Source organism: Suricata suricatta, chromosome 14, assembly GCF_006229205.1.
Source record: "Suricata suricatta isolate VVHF042 chromosome 14, meerkat_22Aug2017_6uvM2_HiC, whole genome shotgun sequence".
In the NCBI taxonomy this organism is placed as follows: domain Eukaryota; kingdom Metazoa; phylum Chordata; class Mammalia; order Carnivora; family Herpestidae; genus Suricata; species Suricata suricatta.
In genome coordinates this window covers 84,571,094-84,587,138 of record NC_043713.1, presented here as the reverse complement: position 1 = coordinate 84,587,138, position 16,045 = coordinate 84,571,094, and the positions used below count along the sequence as shown (strand labels likewise).

Genomic DNA, 16,045 nt, shown 5'->3' with positions numbered 1-16,045 from the left:
GCACCCGCTTCCGGTCCTCCCTCCCCCTCGCTCTCTGCCCCTCCCCCTCACAAAAATAAACATTAAAGCACCCCCCAACACCACTTCACGTCCATTAGGACGGCTGTCAGAAAAAAGAGAAACAGAAAGGAGTGAACATTGGTGAGGTTGTGAGGAGCCTGGAAGGTTCCCACGGTGTTGGCGGGAATCTGCACCGGGGAGGCCTCTGCGGAGACCCGTGTGGCGGCTCAACCTCAACGCACTGAGCGTAGCGGGGCTTCTCCTAGGGGCGCCCCGATCCCTGGAAACTCGGACTCAAACACATCCCTGCAGCGAGAGTTCAGAAGGGCACGTTTCACTACCGCCAAGGGAGTGGGAACAGACGGACCGTCCCTCCACAGATAAATGGGTGAGCGGAGTGTGGTCTCCATTCAGTGGAATGGTTTCCAGCCATGAAAAGGAACGGAGTTTTGTTTTGTTTTGTTTATTTATTTTTGAAAGAGAGAGACGGTGTGAGCAAGGGATGGGCAGGGAGAGAGGGAGACCCAGGATCCAAAGCAGCTCCAGGCTCCGAGCTGTCAGCACAGAGCCGGACGCGGGGCTCGAACTCACGAACCGTGAGATCATGCCCTGAGCCAAAGTCAGACACTTAACCGACTGAGCCCCCCAGGCGCCCCAGGAATGGAGTTTTCATAGCTGCTATGACCTGGGTGAACTTTGAAAACAGTGGAGCGGCAGGACCCAAACACAAAAGGCCACATACTGGATGATTCCATTTAGAGGAAACGTCTAGAAGAGATAAATCCGTGGAGACGGAGAGTGGACTGAGGGTAGGTTGCCGGGAGCTGGGGGGAAGAATGAGGAGGGACTGGTACTTGGGTGTGAGTTTCCTTCTGGAGTGATAAGAATGTTCTGGAACTAGATAGTGTGACAGTTGGGAATGTACTCAGTGTCACCAATGGTGAACTTTGTGCTATGCATCTTTTACCGCACATACATGCAAAAAAGGCGAGAGGGGATGCCTGGTTGACTCAGTCTGTGGAGCCTGTAACTCTGACCTCAGGGTTGTGAGTTCGAGCCCCACACTGGGAGTAGAGATTACTTTTAAAAAAAAAGCAGGGGGCGCCTGGGTGGCGTTAAGCATCTGACTTTGGTTGGAGGCATGATCTCAAGGTTCGTGAGTTCGAGCCCCGCATTGGGCTCTGTGCTGTCAGCCTGGAGCCGCTTCAGATCCTCTGTCCCCCTCTCTCTACCCCTCCCCCACTCACACTTTCTCCCCCCCCTCTCAAAAATAAATAAACATTAAAAATTTTTTAAAAGGCAGGTGGATGATATATACCAACACACGCATACATGTACACACACATGTGCTGACGTGTGCACAAAATACTGATGGACATGTTGTTCCGGGGATAGGAATCAGGGGCTGGGGGTCAGGGGCGGGGCGTACTTTTAATTGCGTGTCCTTTGGGTCTGTTGGGACTTATTTTATCACATGCATGTGTGTTACCTTTAAAAAGTAACAAGGTCTCCAGGTGAATTTTACAAGAAATATAATGAAAGAAATTCAGAGACAAAAGCGAGACGTCAGAGGCGGATCTCCTGTGGGAGGGGATGGGTCGTGTGGTCCGACAGCAGGAGGAACTCAGCATCAGTCACCTTCGGTTCAGCTCTGCCTTTACCACCGAGGACGAACGTTCTTTCAAATCCCGCAGGAGGAAGATGTGCTCTGAAGAGAGAATTGAATTCACGGCCCCCCAGGAGGCGGTAAGAAGGTCCCAGAAGAAGCCGCTGGATAGGGCGTGGAGCCTGAAGATGGGTGAGGACCCCCGTTTTCTAAAAGCGGAGATAATAAGGATTCTGGAAACCCAGATGGGGTCTGTCTGACAGCGAGAGCTCTTAGCAGAATCCTGGAACAGAGCTTTCCACAGATGGCGTGTGGCTGTTTAGAAGAAAATATGATAATCATGAGAAGCTAACATGGATTCACTAACGCTACCTTGCGTAGACACTGTCAACTTCCTGTTTTCCGGGGGGGGGGGGGACCACCCTAGTCGAGCAGACAGCCACGTGGGACCCTGCCCTCAAAGGACCTGTGGAATCACGGTTTCATTATCGGATGGTAGGAATTTTTATCAATTCCTCGATTATCTGCCTTGTGCTTTCTGCATCTGCTTTATCTGGGCAGCCTTCCTATCCCACGCGTTTTTAGGTCATTTCCCTGAATAATTGTCAATTCGTAAGCTACTCAGACTTCTTTTATTTTAATAACCTGTATGAATCGAGCATCTTTTGGCTACAAGGGGAAGAAACCCAGTTCAAATGGTCCTAAGCAGAAATGTCTGGAGGGGGACAGTTTCAGGTACGGCTCAATCCAGGTGTTGGAATGGTGTCATAGCGCATCTGAATCCTGCTCTGTGCCGGATCTGCTTTCCCTCGTATTTGGTTTCATTCTGAGATCGGGTGTCCTCAAGCGGCGTTTAGACGGGTGCCAGGAGCTGTTGGATTACCGCTTATCACCTTGGTAACCTGAGCAGCTCCAGTGTCTGGGCTCTAATTGGCCCAGCCGGGTCTGTACCCATTCCTGAACCAATCACCGTGACTGCCTTGGTGGGTCCGTGCCCTCCATACAGATCACACTGAAGATAATTTCATTTAGCAATGGGAGCAGAAAAGTTTCCTAAAGGAAACGTGAGAGGCCATTATTGGGCAAAGAAGGAATGGAGACGGGCGAAAACCCAGCCTAATCAAATTATGACCCGTTATGCAAATATCATGCACAGAGGACAGTCGTCAACGGCATCCCAGGGTCAAAATGAATGTGCTCTTGTCTCCCTGTCTTCTATCCCTCCAGGAACACAGAAAACTCATTGGTGGTACTCTGGTCGGCGCTTTTGTAGGATCTGCATGGACATGGGTCACCCAGGGGCACACAGGCGAGACCCCCGTCTGCCGGTGAAGGCTGTGTAGAAGAGGAAGGGGGTCCGGTGGCGGGAAGCCGGGTAGGGCTGAGAGCGGAGACCTGGTGTCCAGGCACCAGGCCGTGGGAGCCAGTCCCAGACAGAAGCTGTCGATCTCTCCCGCATGGAGCGCCTGGGGGTGCCCCTGGCAGAGGTGGGAGCTGTGTGCGGCCCGGTGCCCTCCTGATGAAGGTGGGGCGGGTGCCTGAATCTGGAATGTCACGTGAATGTCCTCTGAGAGCAAGCTGCGATTGTCACCTTGTGAAGCGGTAAAGGCTTTATCTGGAATCAATGGGTAAGCGTGCTGGGATTGATTAGCAATGCCTGCCCTGGTCACGGCCTGTGAAGGACTAGGAGGCACACCTCCCTTTGCTGTGACTGGGCCAGGGCTTCCCTAGGGAGATGGGGTAGTAGGAAGCCACCCTGGTGTTTCCACAAATGCCAAAGGAAATAATCTCTAAGCAAATAGAACTTTTTAAGAACTGCCTGTTCTCCTAAGCCTCTTCTCCTCGTCCACCTGATTACAACAGGTGTTTGCTGTTCATTCGAACTCCAACCACTAAGAATAGGCTTGATAACAGTGATGACAGAAGACAGATGCCCAGACTTCCATTGTTCCTGAAAACCTGCGCATATACACAAGCCGGGGCACCACCAAGTCCATTGTTTAGCTACTATATTTCTTTACTGTGCTTTGCTTTCTGGAACATTTATTGAGGTGTATCACACCTACGGCAAGGACACACGTCTTTAGCGAATAGCTGGAAGGGTTTGGGAAGTGAGCACACCAGTCTAACCAGCATGGACTTCCAGAGACACCGCATTCCCCGCCTCCCCAGGGGTGCCCCTGCCCTGCGGGTTTTCTACCACAGCCCCCGAGGGTGACGGCGGCTGTGACCTCCAGCTACAGGCTAGTTCTGAGACTTTAAATTAATAGGATCTTACAGTCGGGGCTCTTATGTGTCTGGTTTTCTCCCTATGTTATACGTAGATGGGATCTTTCTTCCGTGACGTAAATACGCCACAATGTATTTCTCCGTTCCAGGTTGATGGGCGTTTGGGGTCGTTTTTCTTCCTCTTTTTTAATGTTTATTTATTTTTTGAGAGACAGAGAGAGACAGCACGAGCAGGGGAGGGACAGAGAGAGAGGCAGACACAGGATCCAAAGCAGGCTCCAGGCTCTGAGCTGTCAGCACAGAGCCCGACGCGGGGCTCGAACTCATGAGCTGTGAGATCTGACCTGAGCCGAAGTCCGACAGTCAGCTGACTGAGCCCTCCAGGCGCGCCAGGGTCGTTTTGATTCTGAATGATCCTTGCACATGTGTTTTTATGAACACATGGCCGCGTTTCTAAAGGGCACACTCTTGGGGTAGATGTGGGACACGAGGCAGACGTACGTGCAGACAGCAGGTGGGCTGTTCCAAACTGGTGGAGCCGTTTGAGTGGTTGAGGATTTTCCTGAATGTCTGAGAAGTTGCCTGTACGTTTTATTTTATTTTATTATTAGGTGATTTTGATTTTTCGGTGTAATTATTTCAAAGGTCAGAATAGTGTCATCTAAGCGTATTTTTAAAAAGGAAATCGTATAGCTACTGTAAAGGAACAGTATGACTTGTCACAAATAAAAGGTTGTAATAGCCATCATAAAAACTAATAACTATTAAAAAAGCGTCATCTAAAACCTATTGCAAAGTTCACCACCTCAAATTACCCCGTGTGCCATCAGCACTGCGGCTGTGACCCTTCCGGAAGGACTGACCGAGGAGTTCCCGTCGGCTCCTAACCACCAGGAAGAAGCGGCTTGGCTGGAGTCCTCAGACCCTCCACGGACGGTGAGCCTGGGGGTGGCCGGGCCCCCCAGCTCCGGAGAGGGTCTCAGTGGGTCTGTGAGGTGCGCAGTCTCCTTTCTCTGGGATGGATTCAGCGACGGGCATGTGACCCAATTCTGGCCAATAGGCGGCTCACACCTGCAGGCTGAGCCTCCAGCGCGGCTTCTGGCCCGTCACCCTGCCCCACTGCCCTGCCTCCCACACCCTCTGTCTCTTCACCGGTGATGGCAGCCGATACGGCCAAAGTGAGACAGGTCCCTTGTGCCGATCACTTAGCCCAGCACCTCCCCACCGAAAGGACCTCTCAAATTCCTGTTTGTTCTGGGCAGAGTGAGCACGTGAGTCCTTCCCCACCCCGTCCCCAGCTTCCGGCGCGGGTCTTGAAAGGTAGTCTTAAGCTGTGTTTCATTTTTCTCTGGGAGGAGACTGGGAAAAAGTGTTCCTCAGGCAGTGCAACAGAGTAAGAAGAGGTTTTCTGGGCCTAGCTCTGGGAAGAAGGCTGAAAAAGAAGTTAACAGTAGCAGGGGCGCCGGGGTGGCTCAGTCGGTTGGCTCAGGTCATGATCTCGTAGTTTGTGAGTTCGAGCCCCGCGTCGGGCTCTGTGCTGACAGCTCAGAGCCTGGAGCTGCTTTGGATTCTGTGTCTCCCTCTCTCTCTGCCCCTTCCCTCTTGTGTTCCGTAGCTGGGCTTTGCATGGTTGACTCATTATATTGTCACAACCCTCTGAAACTAGGTCCTGTTACTATGCCCGTTTTAGAGATGAGGACACTGAGGCCCAGAGAGTTACTCAGAGGGAATATGGCGGAGCCAGGATTTGAACCTAAGCCATCTGATGCCAGAGCAATTATCCCCTTCTTTCTTCCAGGGAAAGGGGGGGAGGTGATCTCATTTAGGGGCCTATAGATCGGTGTGTAGTTTAAGCAAGTGTGACACTCCTCCAGCTCAGGGCAGTGAGGAGGGGAATCTGGACTGGTCTCGGGTAATTGCTGTGATTCCATTTCCTTTCCTGGACATGGGTTAAGCCATGGACATGGGTCCCACATGTAGCCAAGGAGATGTGAGTGAAAGCCTGCAGTAGGCTTTGGGGAGTCTCTTGTTCTCCATGCACCGGCTGTTGTGTCTGTATGCATTGGCTGGAGCAATGGCAGCCTTTTTGTGGTCATGAGGGAATTTGGAATGAGAACAAAGCTGGGGATGGAAAGATCCCAGGGCCCGTGACAACGGCATTTTTAACCAGACCAAGAACTCCTCCTCCTCCTGATTTCTTTGCTCTGTGAAGGAGCAAATGATCTCACTGGCGAAGCTGATTTGAGCCGGGGGTTTGTTACTTGCTTCAAAATGGATATGAACGAGCGACCGTCAGCCTCGTGCGGGCTGCAGTGTTCCCTGGTTTTGGTGGCCGCTGTATCACCAGTGCCGGAAGGCTGCCTGGCACACAGTAGGTTCTCAACTAGTATTTGTTAAATGAATTGCCACACAGAGCGGCTGAGGCACGCAAAGGCAGGTTCTGCCAACAGACATGGCGAGAGCCAGAGTCCCCAAACTGTGGGGACTGTGGGCTTCACCGTCTGACAGGGGGGCTTGGGGCCCAGAGCTCTACTTTTGAGCCGGGGGACTTTGGGCAAATTCTCCCACCTCAGTCTTCTTGTGCATTAGATACGTCTGGGAGGCGGAGTGATGCCTTCCCCTAGGAGGTCCGCTTCCTAATCCCTGGAGCCTGTGACATGTGACCTCATGGCAGACGGGCTTTGGAGCTGGGATTAAGGATCTTGAGGTGGAGAGATGATCCTGGATTACCCAGCCGGCAGGTGTGAGCACTGGGGTCCTTCTGAGAGGGGAGGAGGCTCAGAGTCAGAGAGGAGAGGGGAGGGCAGAGGGGGAGGTGGGGACACGTGGGGCCACCACCCTCCTGGAAAAAGCAAGGGGGTGGGTTCTCCTCGGGGGTTCCAGAACAACACAGCCTTGCAGACCCCAGATTCTAGCCCCGGAAGACTCGTTTCAGACTCCTGATGTCCCCAGCTGTAAAGTAATGGGTTTGTGTCATTCGAAGCCACTGAATTGTGGTCATTTCCTGCAGCAGCAACGACAGGACATTCATACCCTGAAGCCCATCCTGTGTTTGCTTCCAACAGTTCTGGGGGGGATTCCGGAGGCACAAGCATGAACTTGGCACGTGTGAGAGGCCCGCTAGCCAGAGCTGTGACTTACTTGTTCTAGCTCCAGCCACGCCTCTGCCAGGAAGCCACCCCTGATTCCTCCAGTTCACACCTGCCGCCCCTTCCCAGTGACCGTGAATGAAAGGAGCATGGCGGACATTTCTGTGGCCCCAACCCCACGCTGAAGGCTTCATGCTGGTATCTCATCGATTCTACATCTCACAGAGGGGAAACTGAGGCATGGAGAGGTTGAGAAAGAGGAGGCGCGAGCCACCGCACCCTTCCCGGGCTTGGCTTGCACTCGGAGGGACACACGGGCTTTTCCATAAATAGCTTCAAAGGAATTCCTGAGAGCATGAACCAAAAATGTCCCTGCACACCGCCGACGGGCCCCAACGCCCCTGCCCGGCCCAGACTTGCCTCCGCACCCAGCCCTGCGGGTGTCTCCTCTGGGCGGGGACGCTGGGGGTTGGGTCCCCTCCTCTCTGCCTTCTGAACCTCTCCAGCGCCGTCCCCTCTTCCCTGCTGCCCTGTCCCTGTCCCAACACCGCGGTTCTTGCCTACTTCGTGTCGCTCAGGGATAACCTTTGACACCCTGTTTCGGGTTCTGAAACATGACCCAGGCCGGAGCACGGGCCTGCTGAGACCCCTCGGGGTCTCTCCGGCATGCGAGGGGAAGTCCGGACTCCTCGTGGTGGCACATAAGGACACTCATGGTCACTGGGCTCATGTCCAACCTGCCTCAGGACCTTTGCACTTGTTGCCTCCTGTCTGAGATGCCATTTCCATGGATATCCGTGCAGCTGGCTCTTTCTTCATCCGAGTCTGTGCCCGTTGTCACCTCCCCAAAGAGGGTTTCCCCAGCCACCCTCGGCCACCCTCTGCTTATTCTTCTTCCTTCAACCCTAGCTGAAATCACAACAGGCAGAGTCTAGCAGAACTGACTGTCTTGGGCCGGCAGGTGCTGTGATGATGATGATTCACACCAGGCGGATTCTGAGCTCTGTTCCGGAGCTCTGGCCGCGTGGGGGCCGCGGACATCCACCCTGAACCCTCTGGAGCTGTTTATTCCCTCTGGCAGGAATGCGTCCTCGGAGCAGTGGGGACTATAGGCAAAACGAGGGCCCGCCTGGGTCTTGGGGGGCCGAGCAGGGAGGCCTGGAGAGTCGCACGGAGTGGGCTTCGGTGCCCGTCGCTTCCGCGGGATGGCTCTGGGCGGGTGACGGGCCTCTCCGAGCCTCGGTTTCTTCACCTGCGCAGTGGGCACGGGACTTGTTCAGCTGGTCGGGAGGCTCAGGACACGGTTTATGTCTATAAAGCACTTACTACGCGCCAGGCCTCGCCTGTTCGACTTAGTTCGCTTCGTTAGCACTGCGATCCACGGAGGAGGCGCTGGTGTGGTTCCCCATTTTACAGATTAGGAAATAAGCTCAGAAAGATTGAGTGATTTGCCCAAAGTCACCCAGCCAGGCAGTGTGGCTGCAGGATATCAGTGCCAGGGTCCAAGGCTACACCGCTTATCCAGACGGATAATCCCTGAGAGTGCGCAGCTCAGCTCGCCCAGGGTCCATTAGAGAAAGCTGTTTGGGCACCTGTGGGGGGCTCAGTCGGTCATGCGTCCGACTTCAGCTCAGGTCATGATCTCATGGTTCGTGGGTTTGAGCCCCACGTTAGGCTCTGTGCTGACAGCTCGGAGCCTGGAGCCTGCTTCGGATTCTGTGTCTCCTCTTCTCTCTGCCCCTCCCCTGTGCGTGTTCTCTTTCTCTCTCTCAAAAGTAAATAAACATTGCAAATTATTGAAACAATAAAAAAAGGAAAGAGCCCGTTAGATTTTGAAGTGTACCAATTCTTAGGGGTTTCAAAGGTTAATCAGCTGTATTAGCTAATTCAGGGACTGACTTCCTGAAACCATCCAGTCAAGGGGTCCAGCCCATTTTACAGATGAAGAACACTGAGGCGCAGGAAGGGAAAATGGGCTTCTCATTGTACCACTCCAGCCACATGGGTCTTGTCTCCTTTCTGAAAACATCGAGTCCACTTTCCATGGGATGTTCTTTTCATCTGGAATGCTCTTCCTTCACCTTCTGGCTGCTCCTTCCCAACTTTGGGATGCCATATTAAATGTCACCTCCATTTTTTAATATTAAAATTTTTTTAACGTTTATTCATTTTTGATAGAGACAGAGTGCAAGCAGGGGAAGGTCAGAGAGAGGGAGACACAGAATCTGAAGCAGGCTCCAGGCTCCGAGCTGTCAGCACAGAGCCCGATGTGGGGCTCGAACTCATGAACTGTGAGATCATGACTTGAGCCGAAGTTGGATGCTTCATCGGCTGAGCCCCCCAGGTGTCCCAAGAGTCACCCCCTCAGGGAGCCCTTCCCTCCCTAATCACCGAGTCTCAAACCTGGTCTCTCTCTTCCCTCCCGCGCTCTCGGTCCTTACATTGCTTGCTCTGTGCCCGTTGCCACCCACATGAATCATGCTTTCTTTCTTTCCCGAGCCCCTAAATCCTGTATGGGGGAGACTGGGCTCTGCGTGAGTGAGGGGATTAAGTGGCCGACGCACTTGACACAGACCTTCCAGGCATGACAGTCAGGCACACGCTGCGGAACCCGGAGGCCAGAAAGCTGCCTCCTTACCCCGGGGCCCGGAGCCTCCGAATTCTGTCACTGCGCACAGAATCCATGCAGAATCCCTCCTTTCTTCCCGCCCGGAGAGCCTGGAAAACGTGGGCCGCTGCCGTCGGGAAGGCAAGCCGGGAGGAGGGAGGCCTGGTGGTGAACGTGTCCGGAAGCAGCGACCGCTCCACGCCTGGGTCCTGTCACCGCTCCGTCGGTGGCCAGCCTAACGCCCGCGAGGGACAGAATGAGGTGTCAGAGTTGGGGGCTGAACCCAGATCTGTTTGATTCAAAGCGCTGGGTCCTTCCCATTTTAAGTTGCTCTGTCTTGCTAGTTAGGCTGTCCCTTGGGGTTCAGGAGCCGCAGACACATTGTGCACACAGTGCCGAGCTTTCAGTAATTCCTGAGGGGCGGAGAGGCCTGGAAGGCTCTACTGAGCCGGGTGAAGCCCCCAGGGGTGATACTTGGTGAAGCAGGCTCCACACCCAACATGGGGCTTGAACGCACGGCCCGGAGATCCAGAGTCACAGGCTCTATGGACGGAGCCAGGCTGGCACCCCGGAAAGGCTCATGTTTTTAAAATGAGAATTCTGGTCGACTCTGTTGGCCAGAAGGCAGCAGGGACCCAGGAGGGACGCACGTGGTCAGCTCCAAGACTGCAGGTCTTCCCAGCCGTGCACAGGCCCTGGGCTCTGATCTCGCCTAGATCAGGGTCCCTGAGCGGCAGGCCCAGCGGCAGGACGGCAGGACGGCAGGACGGGTTGGGCCAGGGCTGCTTTGAGAAGCAGGTGGAGCCATCAGATTCTCCGTAGCCATTCCTACTTCCTGGGGCGTTTTCGGCCTCCCAGGCCTAACTGGGAGGTCAGGCCACCCAGGGGCTAATTCCTGACATTCTCCGAGAGACTGAGAAATTGCAAATGTGGTGCAAAGATGCTGGAAAGGAGACCTCCTCTCCTCGAATCTCAAGAAAAAAAACCAGAAGCGCTTGCAGGGACGTCCAAAACCAGATGTCCGTGCCTGAGTGCCTGAAAGAAGGAAGGAAGGAAGGAAGGAAGGAAGGAAGGAAGGAAGGAAAGAAAGAAAGAAAAGAATAAGAGAAAGAAAGAAAAGAACAAAAGAAAGAAAGAAAGAAAGAAAGAAAGAAAGAAAGAAAGAAAGAAAGAAAGAAAGAAAGAAAGAAAAAGGAAGAAAGAGACAGAGCAAGGACGGAAGGAAGCAAGACGGAAAGAAAAAAGAGAAAACTTTCATTTGCATCTTGAAACCACCCGCATGGGACCTGGTCAAACCAAGTCGCCCCCAGCCTCAGCCTCAGCGCCCAGGCGCCCCCTCTGCCCAGAGGCACCCCCTGGTAGCGTCTCTCAAGTGTCTTGTTCCCCCTTCAAGCTCCAAGGGCACCCCTCCCTCCCCACCTCCCATGGGCCAAGAGCGTTCCCACTGCAGGGCCTTTGCACCGGCTGTGCCCTTTACCCCAGACCCTGCAGGGCTCCCTCCCTGCTCACGTTCCTGCAAGGACAGCGCTGGCCTCCCTACCCTGTGCGAGGTCCTTCCTTCCTGATTTATTTTTTCTTGGAGTGCTCACAGCCTTCTCATACATTGTATAATCTTTTCATGTAGTTTTCCTTATGCACCCCTCCTCCCTCTCCCCTTCCCTCCCCCTGCTTTTAGAATGTCAGCTCCAGGAGGGCAGAAACTTTGCTTATATGGGTCACGGCTGAATTCCCTCCACCGAGCTGGGTGTCTTGCACATAGTAGGTGCACTCCTGCATTAGTGATCACCCGTGTGGAGTAGCCACGCACGGAGAAGCACGGACATGCACCTTGGGTCTGCCTCCCAGATAAGCACATATGTGCCCGTTTACTCTGTCTCCTTTTTTTTTTTGCACAATAGGTACCTCGTTTGGTACCCACATCTGCACCCGATTCCGTGCTAAACAATGTTAGCTCTGCCCCCATCAGAATGTACAGTCTGTTCTCATGCCTGCCTCCACTGCCTGACTGTTCCACTGGACAGATGCCTGGAGCACGCAGCCAGCCCCACTGACGTCCACGCGGGCGACCCCCAGCCTCTGGCCACTGAGAGCAAGGCTGCAGGACTGTGGTCCTCGCCGGACGCCTCCCCCTGGTGTTACAGGTCTCTGGTCCCGTCAGGCTGGCGCCTGAGCGCAGCGAGTCTAGCAGGTGCCCAAGGCCAGCGGCGCACACTCCAGAAATGCAGCCCTGGGTGACGTTTGTCTTCAGAGGTGATCAGGCCTATCAAGCGGGGGCTTGATCGTGTTCCCTGCTTCCTTCCCTCTGAAATGTACACAGTGTCATAAATAAAGGTGCAGACATCAGAGGAAGCCGGTGAGGTGGCAGTTTCTGGCAGCAAGGGGCCGGGGGTGGCTGGGGGGCTCTGAGTGGCGTGCTCGGTGATGCTTTTGTAGGACTGTGAGATTGGAAGGGGCCTCCAGACTCCTTTATTCTGGAAAGATGAGGGTCAGGGGAGATCCTGACTCTTCAAAATCCTTTATGTTCTGAAATGTAACTTTCCCTTGAACACCAGGGTGTTTTTCTTACTCTTTAGAGGGATTTTAGCACCATTTGGAGTGTGAACTCCTCCACCGGATACCCGGTCCTGAGGGTGGGCTTGATCTCCTCTGGGCTGCCCCACGGTGCCCGGCCCACAGTAGGCACTCGCTAACTATATGTTAAATGAACAAAGCTATGATGCGTTTATTGAAAGCAGGCTTTTGTTCCTCTTGCCAACGATTTAAAACATTTTTAAATTTTTATTTATTTATTTGGAGAGAACAAGAGAGTATGTGGGGGAGGGAAGGAGAGGGGCAGGGAGAGAGGGGACAGAGAGGACCCCAAGTAGGCTCCGAGCTATGAACTGTGAGATCATGCCCTGAGCTGAAATCAAGAGTCAGATACTTAACCAACTGAGCCACCCAGGCATCCCTTGCCCACACTTTTGAAAGAGGGTCCCCTGTTCCTTAAGGAAGTTTCTACTTCCTGTCCCCACTGGACCGCTCCGTTTTGGGTAGAGATGGCTGATTTCTGAGTGATAGACTGGCCAGGGTGGGAGTGGGGGGTGGGGTGGCCAATGCTCTGTAGCCGGCACCTGCTGAATGCGGCCCACCCAGGTATTTGGTATTTGGTTGGGTTCATTTGGTTGGCTCGTGTTTTGCACACAGGGTGACTGACTGACTGGGTGCAGGTGGAGGGGTGTGCCGCAGGCCCCACCCATCTCTGTTCCGGCTCCTCTAGCGCCTGGCTTGCTGCTCCTCCTGGGCCCTGTGGACTTTCAAGTTTGCAACCCATGTTTTTTTTTCATGTTTATTTTTATTGAGAGAGCAGGGCAGGAGCAGAGAGAGAGAATCCCAAGCAGGCACTGCACTCAGTGAGCCTGACGTGGGGCTTGTTCTCACAACCGTGAGATCATGACCTGAGCTGAAACCAAGAGTCGGATGCCTAACCGACGGAGCCCCCAGGCGCACCCCGTAACCACTGTTGTAGGGCGTGTCCACGTCTGCAAACGACATGTAAAACCTCCCATGTGCACATGGAATGGTGGCCATTCAGAGCGTCTGCCGGCTTGGCGCTGGCGGATCCCCCCCCCCCGCCCCCCCCCGCTCCCCCCCCTCTCCGCTCCCCGAGAGGTTGGGACGAAGGAGAGAGGGGAAGGCTCGGCTCTGGAATATTCTAGAGGGGCAAGGGCCAGAAAACAGGGATGCGGGGCCGCAGCCATCCCCGCGCGGGTCCAGGTTCTGCGGGGCCAAGCCCGACTCCCCGCCAGCACCCCCCACTCCCAGGTTGCACACACTCATTATACACTTGCTCACTCACTGTCAACACTTTTCAGCTGGTGTCTACTGTGTGCTGGTGATAGAGCAGTGGGCCAGACAGATGAGGTCTCTGCTCTCAGGGAGCTGACGGTCCGGTGACAAAAGACAATATATAAGTGACAAATGCCCAGGATAATTTTAGGTGGTGATAAACGGTGAAGAAAATGTCGAGGCTGATGGGTGAGCTAGTGCCTTGGGAGTTTTCAGAGAGGATCGGGGAGAACCTTTTCTAAGGAGGTGCCATTGAACCGGGACCAGAAGATAGAAGACCGCTATCTCAGGCAGCGGAACGGCAAATGCAAAGGTCCTGAGGCAGGGACGAGTCTGACCAATTTGCTAATTATTTAGGAGGGATTGGTTGAAGGAATCAAAGGAGAGGGGGGAACAGAGCCTAAAGGCACAATTTGGCCCTTGGATGGCAAAGCCCTGGACCTCTCACCTTGCTCCCGTCTGGCCAGGACCCGAGGACTATATGCTGCCCAATGTCTTTGGGTGGCTTCCCTCGGTCTTAGTCTCCTCACCTACAAAATGGGTTTATGGACAGTCTTTCCTTCACGACAATGAGATGTGTGAGGGGTGGGTAGCGCTCCGCTGAAACCCCTTCCAGCGCATCCCTTCAGGGCCAGCGTCTGGAGGCCCCCTCTGGGGCCACCAGCTGAGTCAGCCAGCAGTTGGGTCTCAGTTTCCCCATCTGTGGGGTCAATCCTAGGACCCCCCGCCCCCCCCAAGGTTTCTGAGGGGGGAGGAAATTGTGAGATCCTGCGGACGCGCACTGATATTATTCCCCAGAGCCCGTGAGGATGGGGATAATGAGGGACAGGACAGGGCAGGAAAGGGAACAAATCCCGTTCAGAAAAACAGCCCTCTTCTCTCGGCCTCAGGTTTTCCATCTGTGACCCAGTCGGTCCGAGGACCTGAGCTTTGAGTCTCTACTAGGCTCTCCGTGAGCGGTTTCCAAGTGACCCCTGGGACACTATAAAGCTGACAGTCTCCCTGTGGCCTGACCCCCTCCTAAGCCCACAGCCTCAGCCCAGGCCCTTGGGAGGCAAAAGCCCCACTGGGAGGAGGGACCCCTGGGGAGACACCTCCTCCTCTGATGCCAAATCCCCGAGCAGATCTCATTAAGATGCAAATCTCCTGAGTGCCCTCAGGTGACACTGGGGGGCCCACGGGTGGCTGAGGAAGGCTGCCCAGTTCCTAGCATGTCCCCGCTTCCCCAGGCCCCTCCGGAGGGCTAGGCCTTCCTTCTGTGGGTCTGGCTTTTTGCCTGTGGATTCCCACAGTCTGGCAGGAGCTGGGGGGTCTGGCCAGGAGGGTCGCCGCTGACCCACCTCCCTCTCTGGTTCCAAACTCCGAAAGGCTCCTGTCCCCTCCACATGCACTTACCTTCTTTCCCCGATGTTGTCAGCCCCGGGTCGGCCCCCTTTCCACCTGAGTAAAAGGAAAAGTAGCAGCCGGAGGGGGCAGAGAAGGACAAGTCGCTACTGGGGAGGCGGGCACCCCCTGCCTGCCGGCGGGAGGGCACACCCAGGCTGGGAAGCCAAGCGGGGCGCCAACCCCCCCCCCCACCGGGGTTCTCAGATGTTGGCAGATGGAAGAACTGAATCTGCTAAGATGTCGCTCCAAAAAAGGAAAGCTGAACTGAAAACAAAAATTCAAACTCTCCAGCCTCTTAGGGGAAAGGAGAGGAGGAGGGAGGCTCCAGGCCCGGGCTCCCAGGGCCCTCTGCGGTTTAAAAAGATCTCCCCTAGCTTGGGAAGGCCACCCAGGAGGGGGCAGACGGGGACACGCAATCGGCAGGGCAGCGGGGTGGGGGGATGGGTTCCGGTTGGAGCCGTGAGGGTCTGCAAATGTCCACGTGTGTGCTCGGCTGTGACCTTGCCCACGAGTGTGCGGTCTGCGCTTGTGAGGAGGGTGTGCTCCTGGCCGTGTGTGCATCCCACCACAGGCCTGCAGCACCAAGTCTGTGCATTTGTGTCCTCGGATGTTCCCAAGTGGGCGTTCCCTCAACAACACGTTATTGAGTCCCTACTGTGTGAAAAGGTGGCGTATAAACAGCCCGAAACCCCGACCCTCACGGACCAGACCGGACTTGCTAGGGTGTGTGGCCACCCGGCTACGGAACTTGTGTGTGTGTCCCGTGTTTATCTGCGGGCGATTTTGTATTTGAGTCTACGGCCCAGGCCACGCACACGTGTGCGGGGCATTGTGAGTTTCCCTGGGCGATCGCTGGCCCCCATCTGTGGCCCAGCGAGGTCTGCTGGTGAGGGTTAGGCTCCCCACTGTGTGCTGCAGCCCCCAGAGTGCGCTCCCCACCGCGGGTCCCTGCGCATCTATGTGTGGCCCTCCCCGCACCTCCCCTCCCCATCCACCGGCCACTCTTGAGTTATAATTTAATAGCTGAAACGCGAGTCCAGTTGAGAATCTGGGGCTGGGGTGGAGAGGACGGCGCGAAACCCCACAGGAGGAGGAGGAGGGGGCGAGGTGAGGAGGTGCTTTCCCCCCTTCCTCCTTCGGGGAGCTGCTAAAAAGAAACGGCGTCGCGCCCAAGTGTAAGGGTGTGTGTGTGCGCGCGCGCGCGTAAGTGTGGCCACGAGTGCGCGCACGAGTGGCTGCGCTCAGGGCCCGGGGAGGCGAGGCGGGCCCTTTAAGGAGCCCGAGGGGGCCGGGCCGGGG

General features: G+C 55.1%; 2 long non-coding RNA genes across 3 annotated transcripts; one reads left to right on the top strand and one right to left on the bottom strand.

The window, feature by feature from the left end:
• The first annotated feature begins 636 nt into the window (after positions 1 to 636).
• LOC115278071 lies at positions 637 to 8,259 on the top strand. Of its 2 annotated transcripts, none has more exons than XR_003902675.1 (6): positions 637 to 809; positions 1,695 to 1,798; positions 2,834 to 3,234; positions 4,666 to 4,771; positions 6,425 to 6,576; positions 6,986 to 8,259. It is a non-coding gene; the product is annotated as an uncharacterized LOC115278071 (long non-coding RNA). The 2 variants fall into 2 exon arrangements; XR_003902674.1 differs by having other exon boundaries at positions 6,901 to 8,259.
• LOC115278072 lies at positions 1,516 to 14,978 on the bottom strand. The gene is made up of 2 exons (XR_003902676.1): positions 14,756 to 14,978; positions 1,516 to 1,921 (listed from the first exon to the last, which is right to left on the bottom strand). It is a non-coding gene; the product is annotated as an uncharacterized LOC115278072 (long non-coding RNA).
• Between the last annotated feature and the right edge of the window lie 1,067 nt (positions 14,979 to 16,045).